General features: G+C 43.0%; 1 protein-coding gene across 7 annotated transcripts in view; it reads left to right on the top strand.

Annotated features, from left to right (window-relative positions):
* VPS13B (vacuolar protein sorting 13 homolog B) overlaps nt 1–18,646 on the top strand; it is a 729,531-nt gene that overhangs the window by 284,365 nt on the left and 426,520 nt on the right. The gene's annotated exons all lie outside the window — the stretch shown is intronic.

Raw genomic sequence — 18,646 nt, 5'->3', positions numbered from 1 at the left:
TCATGACGTGTGGATGATTTGTATTAAAGTTATATTCCGTAATAAATCACCAGTTTGCATTTGTCAACAAGATGGTGCTGGATGTACGGATGCCCAAGTTAGTGTTGGTTACTTTTCTCGATCCATCAATAAATAAAAATTGTTTGTCAGTTTAAATGATGATTGTGTATTTTGCATCTAAACTCAACAATTTTAGAGCTTTTCTACAAGAATTGCATTAGAGGTGAGTGAACCTCAAGCACGCTTGGGTTTGTGCAAACATGAACGCTCTGTATTTGATTACTGGTTGCTGAAAAATTTGGATGCAGCCATGACCTTAAGGCGGCATCCAACTACTTCAGCTATCAGTAGTCAAATGCAGTATGTTCAGGTTCGGATGAACCTGAGCGCTCTTGAGCTTTGCTCAACTCTAAATGATATATTAACTCAATGACACGGACAGTAAGCAGCCTTTTTCTCAGTCTCAATTGAAAATTTATGATGGAAAAAAGAAAGTAGTCAATGACAAGCTTTATATAAAATACACTCTATTTGGTTTGACACTCTCTACCTGTGATTATTCCATCGTTTAATATTTTTTTTGCAGGAATCAATAGTACAGGCGATTTTAAGAAACTTTGTAATTGGGTTTATTAGCCGAAAAAAATACATTTTTATAATGTAAAAGCAGTTTGAAGCTCTCCCCCCTGTCTTTATGGTTTTGTTATGGAGAGGGGAGGGGTTGAGGGAGATGAGGCACCAAAACAGGACAACAAAGAGTTAATTTACAGCTACATAGCTGGGCTATCTCCTCTGAAGTTAGTACTGACCTCTCCGACCTCTGAATACCAGCTTTCACACAGGCTCCGCTGTGTAATCCTTTGTTCTCTGCTCTCTGCTGCCGACAAATCTCTCTCCTCCCTCCTCCCCTTTTCCATAGGTTACACAGGGCCTGACTGATGTAAAAGAGTGGAGATTTCCTGATAATGAACAATGAATGAGAGAGAGAGGGGGGGGGGACCTGGGAAAAGTCTTTTTTTAATGCAGATAATGGCATATTTGCCTAATAAACCCAATTAGAAAGTTTCTTAAAATCGCCTGTACTATTGATTTTTGCAAAAAAAAAAAAATACAACAGTGACACTTTTAATGTTTGTCATGGGTTGTGTACAATTTGCTTTTTGTCATATACGTGGTTCCCATGTATGATCAATAAAATGGCTGCAAGAAGTGGAGCTTTACTTCATCGGTTGATTCTTCCAAATATAGTGTAGCATGTTCATTTTGGAAAGAACCAGGCCACATTTGCATTTACATCCTATGTATACAACCACATGAGCTGTACTTTGCTTTTCTGCCAACAGCCTCTAATAATAGAGGACACTGGAATATATGATACAGATAATGTTTTCAGTGGTGTTATTACAGTTCTATGCAGATATTGTTCCAGTATTGGCACACCAGACAAAGGAACATGTAGACACAAAACAGATGCACATTTGTGGCGGTTTGGTGAACTATAATGGCTTGCAGAAGGAATGCATAGATTTAACCACAGCAGTGACACATTATATATTTCAGATCTTGGTTATGTCATCTACCTATATGGGCAATGATGAACCTGTCTGGAGTAATCACAGTAGAAAAGTGAGGATTCGAGATGTATTTTTTGGGGGGACGTTGCTCACCTTTCTCCAACTTTAAAGTGAGAATACAGCATGTTACATTTTACTCTACTGGACTATAAGCGTACATTGTTTAAATTATGTTAAATAATGTTTGTGCCTTTCCATACAATGGCCATATGTTACTATCAGCCAAAACGAAATTGGCTGTTCAGTCAAAAAACCTGTAGTCTGGGCATTGATCACCTTTAGGGGCATTCACACGTACTGTGCACAGACAATGTGCTACCGACCAGAATTAGGAACTCCCGGCATCATCATTCATAATGATACCGGGAGCTCCGAAACTGTTAAAATCTTCGCACTACTGTACTGATACAGTTGCATGAACGGTAAAGTCGGGGGATACAAAATGCCTCTTATAGTGATGGTTCAATCTGTCAAAAATTTGTTGCTGATCAATTGTCCTTAGTAGAGATGAGCAAAGCGCTTTGTTTGATCAGCACTCTGCTCATCAACTTGGCTGCCTGGTCTGCTCCCTACCACTCCTCCCAGAATTTTGGGAAAAGCTTGATCCAATCTGGTAAACTACTCCCAGTTCTCTAGGTGAAAAAACTCTAGAGACAGGGGATGGCGGGAAATTAAACAGTCAAATATACTTACCGATGGCTTTCATCTTCTCCCTGGTTCTGGGTACATCGCAACTAGGGATCCACATGACTGAAAAGCGGGATTTACCCCGCTCAGCCAATCAGCCGGGTCCTGACTTAGCTGTTTGGGAGCTCAGAAGACAGCCAGTTGGTCCAGTAGCAGGATGCAGCTCTGTGCGGGCAACAGGACAGGCAACTAGAAGTTGTTTGTTTTTTTTTTTTTTTCCCCCCACCCCCTCCCCGTAAAGCTATTATACATCCTGGCCATCAGCAGACAAACAGATCAACAATTGTTTTAGCGTTTGTTGTCTGATTGCTGGCCATATTATACTGGTTTTACACTTCAGTGAAACTAAGCAAAAAAAAAAAAGTACACCCAGACTGAATGGTGCAGTTTTTAGAAGAGAGGAGCCATATTTTTCCAAGCCTGGATAACCCCTTTAAGAATATAGATGAGTAACAACTAGCTGCAGTATCCCTTTAATACAGGGACAAACAGAAAAGTCATTTGCCACCTCCATACACTTAGTATTGCTTTGTTTGCTTAGCTGACCATACATATAAATATTTGCGTATGGTAGGACAAGCAGTATATATATTTTTTTCATTTAGCAACATAAAAATTGTTTAACCCCATGTGTGGTAAATTTTTACCATGGAAAGTTGAGCGGAGTTTATGCCTTTGGATCAACACACACATTTTACCCAGTATTAAAGCGTAATGATTTTAATGTGAGAAGCTAGTACTTTATAGAGCTGGGTGTTAAATATTCTTACTTATATTTTACATGGCCAAAAATGTGTGGAAAGCTCTACGTCACCTATTTGTTAGTTGAACCATTCCAAAATCATTAATGTGTAATTATTCCCCATCTCCCTATTGCTGTTAAAACAACCCCCTCTGTTTTTCCCTGGAATTTCCTTTCAGACATTAAAGTTGTTTTTTGGGGAGCAGAATCTGACTGATGCCTTCTACTCCCTGTCACTTACCCCCTCTCTTCCGACATGAACGTTCAGATGTAAGTCAGGTAGCATGCAATGACCATTAGCTATACAATGCAACTGCGATATTGTGCAGCTATTGGACATTGCATGTGGTTGTGTTTTACCCCACACGTTGAATGGGATTTAGACTCGCCATCTCTTTTTCAGACGGCATGCTTATGAGACATGAAGAGAAGGAAGTAATTGTGGGGAGTAGAAAGCATCCACAATATTCTACTACCCACACAACCCCTTTAACCCCTAGGCGACCCTGGGTGTACATGGCCGCCTGTCACCAGACAACACTGGGTGTCCCCCACCTGCTATGAGCGCGCTTCAAAGCAGGTGGGGGAACGGCTGCAATTGGTAACGCGGCCCTCGCCATTAATGAATAAAAATGAATAAAAACTAGAGATCATGGCGCAAAAAAATTATGCCCCATACAGCCCCGTAGGTGAAAAACTAAAAACGTTATATGAGTCACAATAGGACCGTTTTATTAATAATTAATTGCAAAAAAAAAAAAAAAGTATTTCATAAAAAAAAAAAATTGAGAATCTGTGTAAACCTGCATATGGTTGTGTTCGGACTGCCCTATAGAATTTCACTTTTACCGTAAAGTGCATTATGTAGACACGGGAACCCCCTAAAGGTTACAATATTGCATTTTTTTTTCTAATTTACCAATTTATATTTTCATAAATAATATTTTGGGGGTTCCGTCATACTAGAATGAAAGGCCCCTTTACAAAGTACACTTGTTCCATAAAAAAAACAAGCCCTCACATGGCCTTGTAGATAGAAAAATGAAAGTGCTAGAGCTCTTAGAAGGGGAGGAGGAAAAAAGCAAAAATGAAAATTGGCGCAGTAATTTGGGTCATTTTTGGCTGGGTCATGAAGGGGTTAAGGCATTTGTGGTTTTGGGCAACTTATATTTTCAGTAAGACCTGGTTCACTACTGCCACCCCTCAACCAAACCTTTTTGCATGTGATTGGAGTCAGGGTACAGTACACAGTTTATACCATAGACTGAATAGCTGCGTCAATTATGGCACAATCTTGGCTTTGTCAAAAGGCATCGTGATAGCAAAAATGGCGGCAACCATGTGATGCTTCTCAGACAGAGAATAGAGATGAGCTAATATCAAACATGCTCAGGTTCTTCTGATCCAGAGCATGCAGCATTTCATTACCGCTGGCTGCAGGTGTTGGATACAACCCTAGGGAGTCTTGGAAAATGTTGATACAACCCATGGCGCGAGATTTGCTCATTCTATTGGAGATGCCATAACTGGCATAAAGTGCACACTTTTAATGGACTACCAATTGGTTCAAGGAATTGCTCAGAGGATACAGTAACACATTAACATAAGCGTATTAACAGACCTTTGTATGCTGTATGTCTGTTGACGGATTCCTTTTAGCTATAAAGAGATCAAGTGAGTAAAAGCACTGACATCTCTCTTAACCCGATCACGATATGGCTCCCTCATGCATACGGCATACTTTGTGCTTGGCGCTCAGCAGAGACCATTTTGCTGTTATTAGCTCTTTGTTAAACTCTTCTGAGAGAGTTTGTATAGTAATGTGGTGAAGAACAAACACTGATAGATATGCCAGAAGGCAGCAAAGGTTACAGTGATTTCTGCTAGTCTTTATTATTTTTTCCCCTGGAATGCTTCATACTGAAGACAAAGCTGCTTTCACTTAAAGATCCATTTTTCCCTGATATTGTACGCTGAAAAACATACTGTACATGTTAGCCACTAGATAAAGTAGGAATAGACATGATTTTTATGATGGGTCTTAACCCCTTAGTGAGCAGTCTATTGTGAGCCTTAATAACCACGCATTTTCTTTTTTATTGTTAACAGTATATATTTTTGTTTTATTTATTTTATTTCAACGTAAAGAATATGGGGGGAGGGGTGGATATTTACTACTATTTTTTTCTTTTTCATTTCACTATAAATAACTATTCTCTAGAGCACTTTAATTATGCTAGTACCAAATGTACATATTTTTTTATGTTTTACTATTTTTCTGGAATAAAAACTAGAGATGAGCGAACCGGGTTCGAGTCGATCCGAACCCGAACGTTCGGCATTTGATTAGCTGGGGCTGCTGAACTGGATAAAGCTCTAAGGTTGTCTGGAAAACATGGATACAGCCAATGACTATATCCATGTTTTCCACATAGCCTTAGGGCTTTATCCAACTTCAGCAGCCACCGCTAATCAAATGCCACAATTTTTTTTTCTTCACTATTTGTTGTATTCCGACTCTGTATTTGTACTGTTTGGGGTGTACTTTTTTGTGAAAAGCCAGGCATTTGTCTGTGTTTTAAATTAATTTCAAATGAATTTTTTCATAACTTTGCCCGATAACTTTTGTTTTTCTGGGGTTTGTCTAAATAGGTGGAAAAAAAAATGTATTTTTTTTTTGCATCAAAATCCACATGCTTGTTAAGAAAGGGGAATCAACCGCAACTGAACAATTCACATTTAAAATCCTCATCAAAACCATCACCAAAAGTTAGAACATGCCCTAAAAGTTGGTAGAGATAATTTTTTGCAAACAAAGTCACTGCTATCATTGTATAGATGTAATGTAGAACATGAGCGAATGATCAAATCCAAACTTAAAGTGACACTGTCACCTCCTTTTTGCAATCTGACATCTCTACACAGGTGTAAAGGGTAAATTTAGCGGTTTTCATACATAATTTTATATCATACGTCATGGTGCTTGTTCAAGTAAAAAGTAATCTTTAATCAACTTCAGATTGTGTTAAGTGGGCGGGGCCTCATGGCATAAGCGCCACTTAGCCCCGCCCACAATGTCACAGTTGGCCCCCTCGCCTGCCATTGGAACAGGCTGGCCAAAAGGTCTAGAGCCCACCCCCTTTACGTCGGCCAACCAATGGGCGTCAAGGGGCAGGGCCAACGGCGACGTTGTGGGCGGGGCTAAGAGGCGCTAATGTTGCGAGGTCACGCCCACTTAATACAATCTGCAGTTGATAAAAGGACACTTTTTACTTGAACAAACACCATGATGTATGACATGAAAAAAGGTATGAAAAACGCTAAATATACCCTTTACACCTGTGTAGAGATGTCAGAATGCACAAAGGGGGTGACAGTGTCACTTTAACCCTTTAAGGACATGGCCCATTTTCGTTTTTACTTTTTCGGTTTTTCCTCCTTGTGTTTAAAAGGTCATAGCACTTGCATTTTTCCACCTAGAAACCCACATGACCCCTTATTTTTTGCGTCACTAATTGTACTTTGCAATTACATGCTGAATTTTTGCATAAAATACACTGCGAAACAAGAAAAAAATTCGAAGTGTGGTGAAATTGAAAAAAAAACGCATTTCTTTTATTTGGGGGAAATGTGTTTTTACGCCATTCGCCCTGGGGTAAAACTGACTTGTTATGCATGTTCCTCAAGTTGTTACGATTAAAACGATATATAACATGTATAACTTATATTGTATCTGATGGCCTGTAAAAAATTCAAACCGTTGTTAACCAATATACGTTCCTTAAAATCGCTCCATTCCCAGGCTTATAGCGCTTTTATCCTTTGGTCTATGGGGCTGTGCGAGGTGTAATTTTTTGCGCCATGATGTGATCTTTCTATCGGTACCTTGATTGCGCATATACAACTTTTTGATCGCTTTTTATTACATTTTTTCTGGATTTGATGCGACCAAAAATGCGCAATTTTGCACTTTGGGATTTTTTTGCGCTGACGCCGTTTACCGTACGAGATCAGGAATGTGATTAATTAATAGTTCGGGCGATTACGCACGCGGCGATACCAAACATGTTTATTTATTTATTTATTTGTTTACTTTTATTTAAAACCTGGGAAAAGGGGGGTGATTCAGACTTTTATTACGGGAGGGGGCTTTTTACTATTAAAAATCACTTTATTTTTTTTTTTTACACATATACTAGAAGCCCCCCTGGGGGACTTCTAGTATATACACTGTGATCTCTCATTGAGATCTCTGCAGCATAGATATGCTGCAGAGATCCATGAGATCGGCACTCGTTTGCTTTCGGCTGCTGCAGCCTAAAACGAACGTGTGCCGAGCCGAGGACGGCGCCATCTTGGACGCGTCCCCGGCCGGCATCAGTAACGGAGATCGCTCCTCCGGGACAAGGTCCCGGAGGAGCGATCTCCCCCACTAGACACCAGGGAAACGTTGCCTCCGGTAATCGGAGGCAGCTGTCAACTTTGACAGCTGCCTCCGATTAGCTAATTAGCGGGCACGGCGATCAGACCGTGCCCGCTAATAGCAGCGGTCCCGGGCTACTTGCGGCACCCGGGATCGCGGCACTTCAAAGCGGGGCCGCCGCGCGGCCCCGCTTTGAAGTGCAAGTGCGGACATATGACGTATCTGTACGTCATATGTCCTTAAGAGGTTAAAGGACAACTCCGGTGGGACCCCCCCCCCCCCCAAAAAAAAACAAAAACAAACAAAACACAGACACCATACTCACCATCACTCCGGTGACGATCGCCACTCCATTCGCCCGCCGTCCGCCTCACAGTCACCGCCGTCCAGCGATGTCTCTGACTTCCGGGTCCTGGGGATGGAAAAGGCTGCCAGTGCGCTTGCGCACCGGCAGCCTTTTCATTGGCTGGAGCAACCTCAGCCAATCAGCAACCTCAGCCAATCAGGGCTGAGCAAGCTGGAAGCCATGTGATGTGCTCCAGCCAATGAAAAGGCTGCTGGTGCGCATGTGCACCAGCAGCCTTTTCCGTCCCATTCACTCTCCATGAAGACGCCGAGGAGGAAGAAGACCCGGACCACCCCCCGGCTCTGACGTCTTCGTCACCAGGTGCCGCCCGGGAGAAGAGGACCGTGACAACCGTAATAGGTAATGTATACATTCTTTAACTTCCGGGCGGGGGGGTCGGTGGTCCAAAAGTGGGGGAAGGGGGCCAGACCGGGTATTTAACCACATTACAAAGTTATATAACTTTGTAATGTGTGTTAAATAAGCTTAAAAAAAATTTCGCCGGAGTTGTCCTTTAAGGCCTACCTGTAACCAAGAATAGCTAAAGCTTTGACTTCAGCCATTCTAGCATCATTGAAATTGTAGTCTTGCAGCCACTGGAGGCGCGCAAATTTGACGCCCCTACTCTACTTGGTTGGTGTCCAGATGCAGTGGTGGAAGAAGAGATTCTGAAGGTGCTGCAGCTGATTCAGGGTCGGTTGGGGTCCTACAGATCTGACCACAACCTATCAATAATGTAATATGATCTCTTCCTCTCTTATGACATGTTCTGCTTTATGAGATTGGAATACCCCTTTTCAGTTTTTTTTCATTGCACGTTCGTCCCTCTAACAATTCCCTGGGGTTCCTAACAGCGCTGTTCGGTGTTTACCGCCTGTTATTCTGGGCAGTGGATCAGCATTTAATAAATCTAATATGATTGGGAAAATCATTTATTAAGCTTTCACCCCCAAAAAGTTGGCTGCGTCTTGTGAAGTTGGGTGATTGATGCTTGTAGTTAATAGTTTTCTGATTCAGAATCATTTGTCATTGATGCATATGTTTGTAATCTGCTTACAAAGCACATTATGGACTCTATTATTATTATTATTATTATAGTGCTTTTCTTTAAGAGGAGTTGATCGTTCTAGCTTTAGGCCTAAAATCATTGTCAGCCAAAAGCTAACTTTTTTTCCCTGCTAATGGTTAAAGTAGGGGATGCCAAAAGTCCATGTTAATTATCTTGAGTAGGTGTATACAAGCTGCTGCCAGGCACCTCTGTCAGACACTTGCTGTCATTTATGATGTGGAAACAGTAAGAATGAATTGCAAAAATCTGTCTAATCCCAATAATAAACCTTGGGCAAATATTTAATACCCCCCCCCCCCCCCCCCAAAAAAAAAAAAAAAAATACACACCTCCAGGTAGACAACCTTGAAGAGCAGTGGAACTGGATCTAGAGCTTTAATGCTTAGCATGTAAAAGAAGGGGTCTGGTGTGCACCTACACATTTGTCCATCTTTATCTTTACAAGTTTCTTACTATACAAATTCAATCGACTAGCGCAAAAATGCAGTTGAAAAAAATCTCAACAACTAAAGCCCATATTACACGGGCCGACATAGAGGAGCAAACGAGTGCTGTCAGCGCTAGTTTGCTCCTCATTTCCCACTCGTCGCCGCTATTGTACGCGGCAGCAGCAACTGGGTAAGTGCAGGGGACGCCGTGGGGGGAGGGGGCGTGGGGCTGCCTGGGTGATCGCCTGTTGCAGGCGATGGCAGCAGATCGTTGCTATCTCAGTCCTTTGTCTTTCAACATGTTGAAAGGCAAACGACTGCATTAATCAGCCGAAATCGTTCATGTCGGCTGATCGTTGTCTTTTATTACGTGGGGCGATTATCGGCCGAATACCGATAATCGTTCCGTGTAATAGGGCCTTAAAGAGGATGTACCACCTGGTACATCCTCTTTAACCTAAACCCACTGATCGAATGGCGCCGGCACGGGGAAGCCCGTGCCGCGGTCTGTTTTTTGGACCGAGGCCCGATTCCTGTGCAAGGCGCCGTTCTATGCACCGGAACCGGGCCGGGCCGCCCTGCCCCCAGTGGGAGGCAATTCCCTCCCATGTATGACGCGGCTCCCTTATAATGAATGGAGCCGCGTCATACAGGGGAGAGAATTCCCTCTCACTGGGGGCGGCCTGGCCCGCCTCCAGTGCTTGAGCATCGGACGGTTCCGGTGCATAGAACGGGAACGGGGCAACGGGGCCTCGGTCCGAAAAACGGACCGCGCCACTGGCTTCCCCGTGCCGACGCCGTTCGATCAGTGGGTTTAGGTTAAAGAGGATGTACCAGGTGGTACATTCTCTTTAAGTAGACAAATATAGCCTTTGCAACTCCCAACAAAGTACTACATTTTTTCTCAAAGTGGATCGTTTTGGGTACCACATTATAAAATGCACCTGTGATATGATAAATGCATCGGAAAGACAGCAGTTAGAGGGTCAACCTAGGGCACAGACACCCCAATATACTTTAGTTGATAGGAAGTGTACACTGTGCATTCATTAATAGGGGTGATCAGATAAACAACTTAGTGGAAAAAACAACATTTACTTACCTACCAGGTTCCAGCGTTGGTGCCCGCATACCGCCGCTCTGGTCCCCCGACCCCTTTCTGCTTCCTAGTTTGAGAGGAGGGGATCTGGAATGTTATGTTCCAGTCCCCCTCAGCTAGTCAGTGGCAGAGGCAGGACCCTCCTATGATTTTTTTTTTTTTTTCATCTTCCCTCTCCCCGGCATTTTGGGGGGAAAAATGTCCCTGGCCGGAGTGCTACTTTAAATGGGGTCAACTCTATATTATGCCCAGAGCTACTGCTGATAGATAAAACAAGTGATACCTGTCTCTTAGATTATGGCAGTTTAGTTATAAAATCATGTTATAAAAGTTATAAAATCATGTTTTTCTTTCAAGCCCAAGTGCCATAGAGGCTGGGGTCAGCTGCAGAATGCACGCCTCCCTTCCATACCCCTCCCTTCCTTGCTTCCAGAACTGAGCACTGTATATCAATCCTGTAAAGTAGGAAGGGAGGAGGTGTGCATGCTTTAGCTCAGCCTGGCCTCTTTGGCCCTTGAACTTTGAAGAAAAACATGATTTTAAAACTTTGCAAGCTGCCAACAGCTAAGAGACAGGTATCATTTGTTTCATCAGCCCATGTCTGGAGCTCTGACCTTGATATAGAGCTGACTGGGGTTGTCTGGGTAGAGGACTTTTTATATGTATATATATATTCCCAGGGAAGAAGATTGAAAATAACAAACCACGCTTACCTCTCTGGCTGCCACGCTGTCACTGTAATCCGGTGACATACACACCTATGTAAATTAGTGACAACATCCAAGTCTACATGATAATTGCTGTGTTTTTTGCTTTTATCACCGTCCCTGGCTGTTATTACAACAGGAAAGCAAATACGGATTTAGGAAGTGGACATAAAATCTCTCATTAAGATTTGCCAAAACATTCCTCCTGTGCACTTGCCTCAGCCTCCAACTATAAAGACGTCAGGTTGTAAATGTTTATTTGTAGAAAAAAAGTTGAACTCAAACATTAGTGTTTCCGCGTTGGAGGGAATTATTCATGGACATGTGTGTGCGTAGCTCCCAAGCGGCAAGAAGTGCATCTCTTTATAAATGCTTGTGTCTGTTATGGGTCCAAAGTAAATGTTAGGGCACTTACTGGTTGTCCTGGCATATGCCTGAAGGATGAACAGAGGCCTGTGTATCAGAAAGCATGCACTCTTTCTTTACCAAGCGTATTTTATATCCATGTATAAACATTTTTTTCTAATATTAATCCCTTGTACTATAGATAAATAGAAGGACAATTTCTTATGTTTCATGGTTGGAACGAAAACCTTGAGTTGACTTGTTTCTGCCCAGGATTTATGGGAATCTGAGATAACCTTGATCCTTTTTTGGTTTTTCATAGAGTTGTTAGCACATTCTGTCTTCACTAATCCTGCATGAACACACACTTGTTCTCCAATGAAATCCATCATTGCATCGTGACTATTATTCAGTCCCACCATGTTCCAGCAAGGTTATAAAGAATTGCATGATCGTTGCTTTGGGAGCTGCATAGATGTTGATCACACTTCCTCCCTTTTCATAGCCTAATATAACCGCTTGCTGTGTTGTGAGCGTAAAGTTAGTTAGCTGGTGTGCTCATTGACTCACCGACTAGCTCTGCCGCCTTCAGCACTGTAGACATATTACAGAACCACAGCTTAAGGAGTTTTAGCAGAGAGGTTATTCATTGTGTAAGAAAAGGGTTATACCCTTATTTGATAGTACATTTTGCGTCAATTCCTCGTGGTTTTTCAAGTTTTTTGCTTGCTGTCTTTCAAATGTGAAAAATAATATATATATATATATATATATATATATATATATATACCAACAAAACACAACAATCACTGAACTCAGAGAGAACAGTGAAAAATTCCAATGGAGTACTCATTTACGAGTCTCCATTGATTGTCCCATACAAAATTTAAATATGCAAAAAAGGGGTCCGTGGAGCTTCAGTTACGAGTCTCAAAACACGGGAATAGCCAGATATCCCTCTCTCCAGAGAAGGAAGCCCATTGCCAAGGGGTGCCTCCTAGTGGGGAGAGCACCAAACCACCCTGATACGTAGTCCCTCAGGTCCTCACTCTGTTGAGAGCTTTAGGACCTAAATAGGGAAACACCAGGGTGGCCCCTGTGAGTCAAAGTCTAACTCTGTGGCAAGTATAACGACATAAGACAAGGGTTACCAAGGCTAGGCATCCATCCACAGACTGCAGTTTCGGGGTATTTGCCTCTCGTCAGTGTGGAGCAGGATTCTGGCTACCGGGGCAATGATAAATAGACCAACAAAACACAACAATCACTGAGCTCAGAGAGAACAGTGAAAAATTCCAATGGAGTACTCATTTACGAGTCTCCATTGATTATCCCATACAAAATTTAAATATGCAAAAAAGGGGTCCGTGGAGCCTCAGTTACGAGTCTCAAAACACGGGAATAGCCAGATATACGTGTGTGTGTTTAGACTGACCTGTGCGAAATTGCCTTTATATTACATTAAAGGGGTTATCCAGTGCTACAAAATAAAGATAGATAGATGGATATCCCCTTTATCTAAAGTCTAGTTCTAAAATTTTATAATTTTAACGCTCCGCAATCAACTGGGGTTACAGAGTGAATTTGCTCAGTGCACTCTCAGTCCTCCCTGCGTCATGTATCAGTATGAGCTTTTAGCTGGGAGAGCTGAAAGCGTGTAAATCTTTGCAGGGCTTTATTAATATAGCCGCGTGGCTGTATCTGTATAGTAGCATGAACATTTAAACTGCTTGTGATAAACATCGGTTTTGATTGGTGCTTACATGCACCCAATCAGGTCGATGCCCAAAAAGCTTACCGAAGAGGGCATTTTACATGCACCTCATTTCACTGCCGTAGAACTGCATTCAATGCTGTCTTGCATGCGCAGTAAGATGGGCCAGAGGAACTTCCTTCAGCAGTGACCTCAGTGGTTGGCTTGGCATACTCATACCCGCCTCTAAAATGCAGGAGACTATGTGGGCACCGTTCCCAATGGGAGGAGAGAAGAAAGGATCGAGATAGAGTGGACAGCCAAAAGAGCAGTTTTCATTACTTCAGAGGGGGGAGTCATCCAGACATACTTACACAGCTAAGGGTTAACTTTTTATTGGTGAAAAATGTTTTCCAGCGGAATACCACTCTAAGTAAAAAGTAACACTTGATTGGTCTTGAAAACCATAATGAATTGATACAGGAAAACATTGGGAAATAGGAAGACATTGAAAAACTAATTTGTTGGCTAAAATTGGAATAACTTTTTTTTTTTAATTTTATTTCAGCTGATTCATGCAAGAACTCTATAAAGTGCTCCCCATTGCACCTGTCAGGAAAGTTGACTTCTGCACTTTAATTATGTTAAGACAGAGATCTTGTCTGTTCATATGGAGGAAACCATTTTCAAACCTCTAACCAAAAAGTTTTTTTGTTTTTTTTTTTAGTTGGCACAGTTGCACCCTTCAATGTTGTTTAACTGTCTTACAGATGGCCTAATATAGCAAGACTTTGTTTAGGGTATAAACCCACACACCATATATGCAGCGTATTTACTGCTGCGATACGCAGCAAACTCGCAGCAGATTAGATCTAAACAACTGAACACAGCATCAAATCTGTACCAACAAATCTGCTGCGTATTTGTTGCATATCTGCTGCGTATACGGTGTGTGGGTTTATACCCTTAAAGTTATTTTTCTGGCTTCATGATCTCCTTTGACAGGGCTCCAGACTAAAAAATTTACCTGGGAGCCATTGGCTCCTAACCTGAAAAATTTAGGCGCCAAATAGAATATTTGGTCGCCAACATTTTAAACCATGTAAATTTAATGTTATGTTAAATGGGACTTACTGTGTGCAGAGGCCACGGCAGCATCCTCCTCCTTTAGATCCTTTCTTTTCTTAGTTTGAAAACGTTCAACATGGAAACTTGCAACTTGACAACCATATACAGTCTGACTCAGTACTTCAGCTTCACTTGGCTAGCCTTTTAATGAGGCTTACTCTTCTGAACTTGAACTTAAAGGGAACCTGTCGACCCCCGTGCCGGGGTGACAGGCTCCCAACCCCCCGTTAGAACCCCCTATACTCACCTCATCGCGCCGGGTCCCGCTTCTGAAGATGGTCGGGTCACGGAGATCTCAGCCGCTGCAGCCCGGCGTGCGCTGAGAGATGAGTCCAACGCTCATAGAGAATGACGGGAGAGTCCAGCGCTCCGTCATTCTCTATGAGCGTTGGACTCATCTCTCAGCGCACGCCGGGCTGCAGCGGCTGAGATCTCCGTGACCCGACCATCTTCAGAAGCGGGACCCGGCGCGATGAGGTGAGTATAGGGGGTTCTAACGGGGGGTTGGGAGCCTGTCACCCCGTCACCGGGGGTGACAGGTTCCCTTTAAAAGCTTGTAACAGTCTATACATACTGAGCTAGACTTATGACTGCAGCCATAGTGACCCCCCACAAGATGTGTATATAGATAGATAGATATATCTCTCACCTAGTGACTAATGCAAGTGACCCCCTACAATACAGACACCTGAGGGGCCCTGATAATAATAATTGTGCATATATCTATCTCCCAGTGTCTGCAGCCAGTTTGCCCTACACTTATAGATGGCCCCCTCCTTTTATAGATGACCCCCTCTACCCCCATTATAGATGCCCCCTCCTCCCCCCCCATTATAGATGCCCCCTCCCCCCCATTATAGATGCCCCCTCTCCCCCCCATTATAGATGCCCCCTCTTCCCCCCCCCTTATAGATACCCCCTCCCCTTATAGATGGCCCCCTCTCCCCCCATTATAGATGCCCCCCCCATCTCTTCCCCCCATTATAGATGCCCCCCCCCCTTTCCTCTATGCTAAGCAGTATTTAAAAAAAACAAACACACAAACTCACCTGACAACCCGCTCCCCCGTCCTATCCCCGGCAGCGCGGCGCGTCAGTGAGCTCCCTGTACGCCGGGGCTGTGACTTCTGACACAGGAAGCGTCTCTGACGTGCGCTTCCTGTGCCGGAAGTCAGGGCCCCATGCAGCTCACTGATGCGCCGCGCTGCCGGGGATAGGACGGGACATCAGCCTGGGGCCCGGACTTAAAGAGACAGCGCGCCGCCGCCAGGGCCAGTCGCAAATGGCGCCCAGATTAATAAATCTGGGCACCATTTGCAAAATGTCAGTCGCATTGGCGACCATTTTGGTCGCCATCTGGAGCCCTGTTTGAAGGAGTTCTCCATGGCTTGTTTGATCCAGTTGGATTTACCTTAAATCCCAATTTACCTCCAATCCAATTTGCCTGTTATCCGAAGGATAAACCCTTTGGGGGGAATTTATTAAAAAGGTGTTCCCATCTTCAAAAGTTATCCACTTTTGTGCAATTTTACACAAGCTCACTGTTCTGTTTTTTTTTTGTTTTTTTTTATTTCCTCCAGTCATATAACATTTTCGCTTTGATCGACTTTCAGGCTGGTATTTTCCCCTAAAGCACATCCTATGGTCAAAATCACCCATGTTTTTCTAATCCTGATCATCCGCTATACCACTTATAAGAGAATCTCTATAAAGAGGGCTCTATGTCACAATTCTAAGTTTCATGTGGATGTAATGCTTTTGCTTTCTTTGATTTTGCCTTTGTCCCATGCCAATGTGATCTGGATATTCTAAAGAAGAAACGAGAGGGAGACAGCGCTTTCAAATAGTATCCAGATTTAATATCACACCAGTGCGCGACATTTCAGCTATAAAAAGCCTTTTTCAAGCAGTGATATTCTATAGCCCATCATTTACTTTGGTATATATGGCACCTCTATGTACCATGGAACCTCTCTACACAGCTTAGGTTTTCCCCTCTCCCTTTGTCATCTGTCTCTGCAGACAGCCCAGAAACACGCACATGTTAAAGTAATAGTCCTGGCACACTTGCAGCTTGTCAGCAGAAAGACAACATATTTATCTGGGAGTAAAAACTGCTCAGCAAGCCATTGCCAAGACACTGTCATTTCACAGACCATTTTTTAGGGAACACGTTTTACCTGAATTTGCCATTACAATAGGGGCATACAATAGGGGCATTATGAAGAAACGCCTGGAAACCTATGCTTTATGTGTCACGTTGTGCAACAATTAATGTGTGTTATGATGCTATGAAAGGCCTTTTTGCGATTCCTTAGCAGCAAGTATATTGCACCATATTTTCCTCAGAACTTTTGAGAGTACATTGGTCTCGTAACGTCACAATTTCACCACTCTCTAAATCGCCCCTTCAGATTCTCCCACTGATATAACAGTTTTTATTTCTTCTTTTTTTTGGATTGTTTCTTTATGGAACATAATTGGAACAAAGAATTGCTTTTTCAGGTTGTTAAAAGAACTTTCCAGGACTTTAATAGTTATGGCTGTAAAAAGCCAATATCAGATTGTTGGGGATGTCTGACTTCCATGGACCTACCAATCGTTTGTGCTTCAGGGAGCACTACAGCACCTTCATTACTTACCATGTCCATACATTGCATAGTGACTGTGCCTAGCACTGCAGGCCTTTGCACCTAAATTCGATTCACCGTTATGGGATTCAACTTGGTACCAGACACAGTCATGACAAAAGGCGTTGCGCCGTGCCTGGTAAGCAACGAAAAGGCTTCAGTGCATGTCAGAGCCCTGGCAGTCAATGAAGTCTGACCCCCACCAATCTGGTATTGAAGGCCATTAATACTAGAGGGGGATTCTGTGCATACATAATGTTTTAGAAATGGCCCTTAGTACTTTAAAAGTCAAAAATTACAATACGAATTCACCTGCCCTCATTCTAATACTAATAATATGTATTTGTATAGCGCCAACAGATTGTGCAGTGGTATTTTTTTCCTCTACTGCTCACCATTTGAAGTTTCCTCACTGTAGTCACTGGCTAAGGCAGTCACTGCTGTGACCAGCGAGGGGCAGGGTCCATTTTTCTGCAGTAAGCAGGAGAGACCAGAAGCCATCAGGACGGCAGCTGTGGGGGATCAGGCAAAACGAGTATTCATTATGTTTAATTTTGAGTCCACCCTAAAATGACTTTGGGGGACATTTATTAAGTCCGACGTTTTTTACGCTGGACTTAAAAATGTCCCCGCATCTCAGGCGCTACAGAGATTTATGTAGAGGCGTACTGGCAGTACATAAATCTTGTGCGCTCCGGCGCACAGCCGAAAACCTACGCCAGCTGAGGGCTGGAGTAGGTTTTCGGTGTATCTTTAAGAGAAAAAAATGCTGAAATGCGCGGACTACGAGTCCGCGCCCCCCGTTCCGCTCCCTCCACACCCCCTCCCCGACCCCCGTCGTACCCGGCGGAAAGAGACGATATGCAAATATTTTATTCGCAAAACGGACGATTTGTGAATAAAATATTCGCAAATCGTCTCTTTCCGCCGAAAAAAAAAGATACGCCAGATAATACATGTCCCCCTATGTGTACATATCCCTGGAAACATTTCTGGCTAAGGGCCCATTCACACTGCGGAAAACAGGCGGAAATTTGGAGTTGAATCTCTGTCGCGGACTCCGCTTGGAAATCGGCCCGCCTCAGTGTTAAGTATAGGGCGCCTTCACTCTCTGCGGCTCCCTGCTGAAACAATTGACAGGTCAGCTGTGGAGAACAATAAGTCAGTGAGGCAGGCGGAATTCCGAGGGGAATGCAATGTGAACAGGCCCTAAAAAGGAAAAATAAAGCTCATTTGTAAAACAAATGATGGTAACTACAGTGTTGTTGCTCTACAAGTTTTAAGCTGAAGACTGCCGCTTTATAGTCATAATTATTATGTTTGATAGATCTGTTTGTAAAATGGTTTTCAATGTTTAAGCACTTAAACTCCCTTACATTTTCTTACATGGATTAAATAGTGTGGGCAATTATGATAATAAATCAGAAAATATTTGCTTATAATGCCAAAATGTGGCGTGTGTGTACTATGTACAGTATGTAACGTGTAACGTGCCAATAGCATAAACTGAAGGGCGTCTATATTCAATGATCTTAATCTAAAACATTTCTTCTTAGGCTTCTTTTGAGTTGCTGATCTTATTGGCTATTGGAATGCTGTTTCTGCCTGAGACGGCTTTGGCAAGTGCTGAAGAGACTAGTATGTAGCCAGCTAGTATGTAAGATCAGTGGCATGGTTGGCAGGATTCCTATCATAACATTTGGTATGTCCATACTGGCACCTACCAGAAAATGTAGGGCGCCACTTGACAGTTGGAAGATTCTTGTTTTATTATAC

The sequence above is a fragment of the Dendropsophus ebraccatus genome, chromosome 2 (genome assembly GCF_027789765.1).
Source record: "Dendropsophus ebraccatus isolate aDenEbr1 chromosome 2, aDenEbr1.pat, whole genome shotgun sequence".
NCBI classification, from domain to species: domain Eukaryota; kingdom Metazoa; phylum Chordata; class Amphibia; order Anura; family Hylidae; genus Dendropsophus; species Dendropsophus ebraccatus.
Note: the sequence above shows the minus strand (reverse complement) of the source record. Positions and strands in the feature narration are given on the sequence as shown.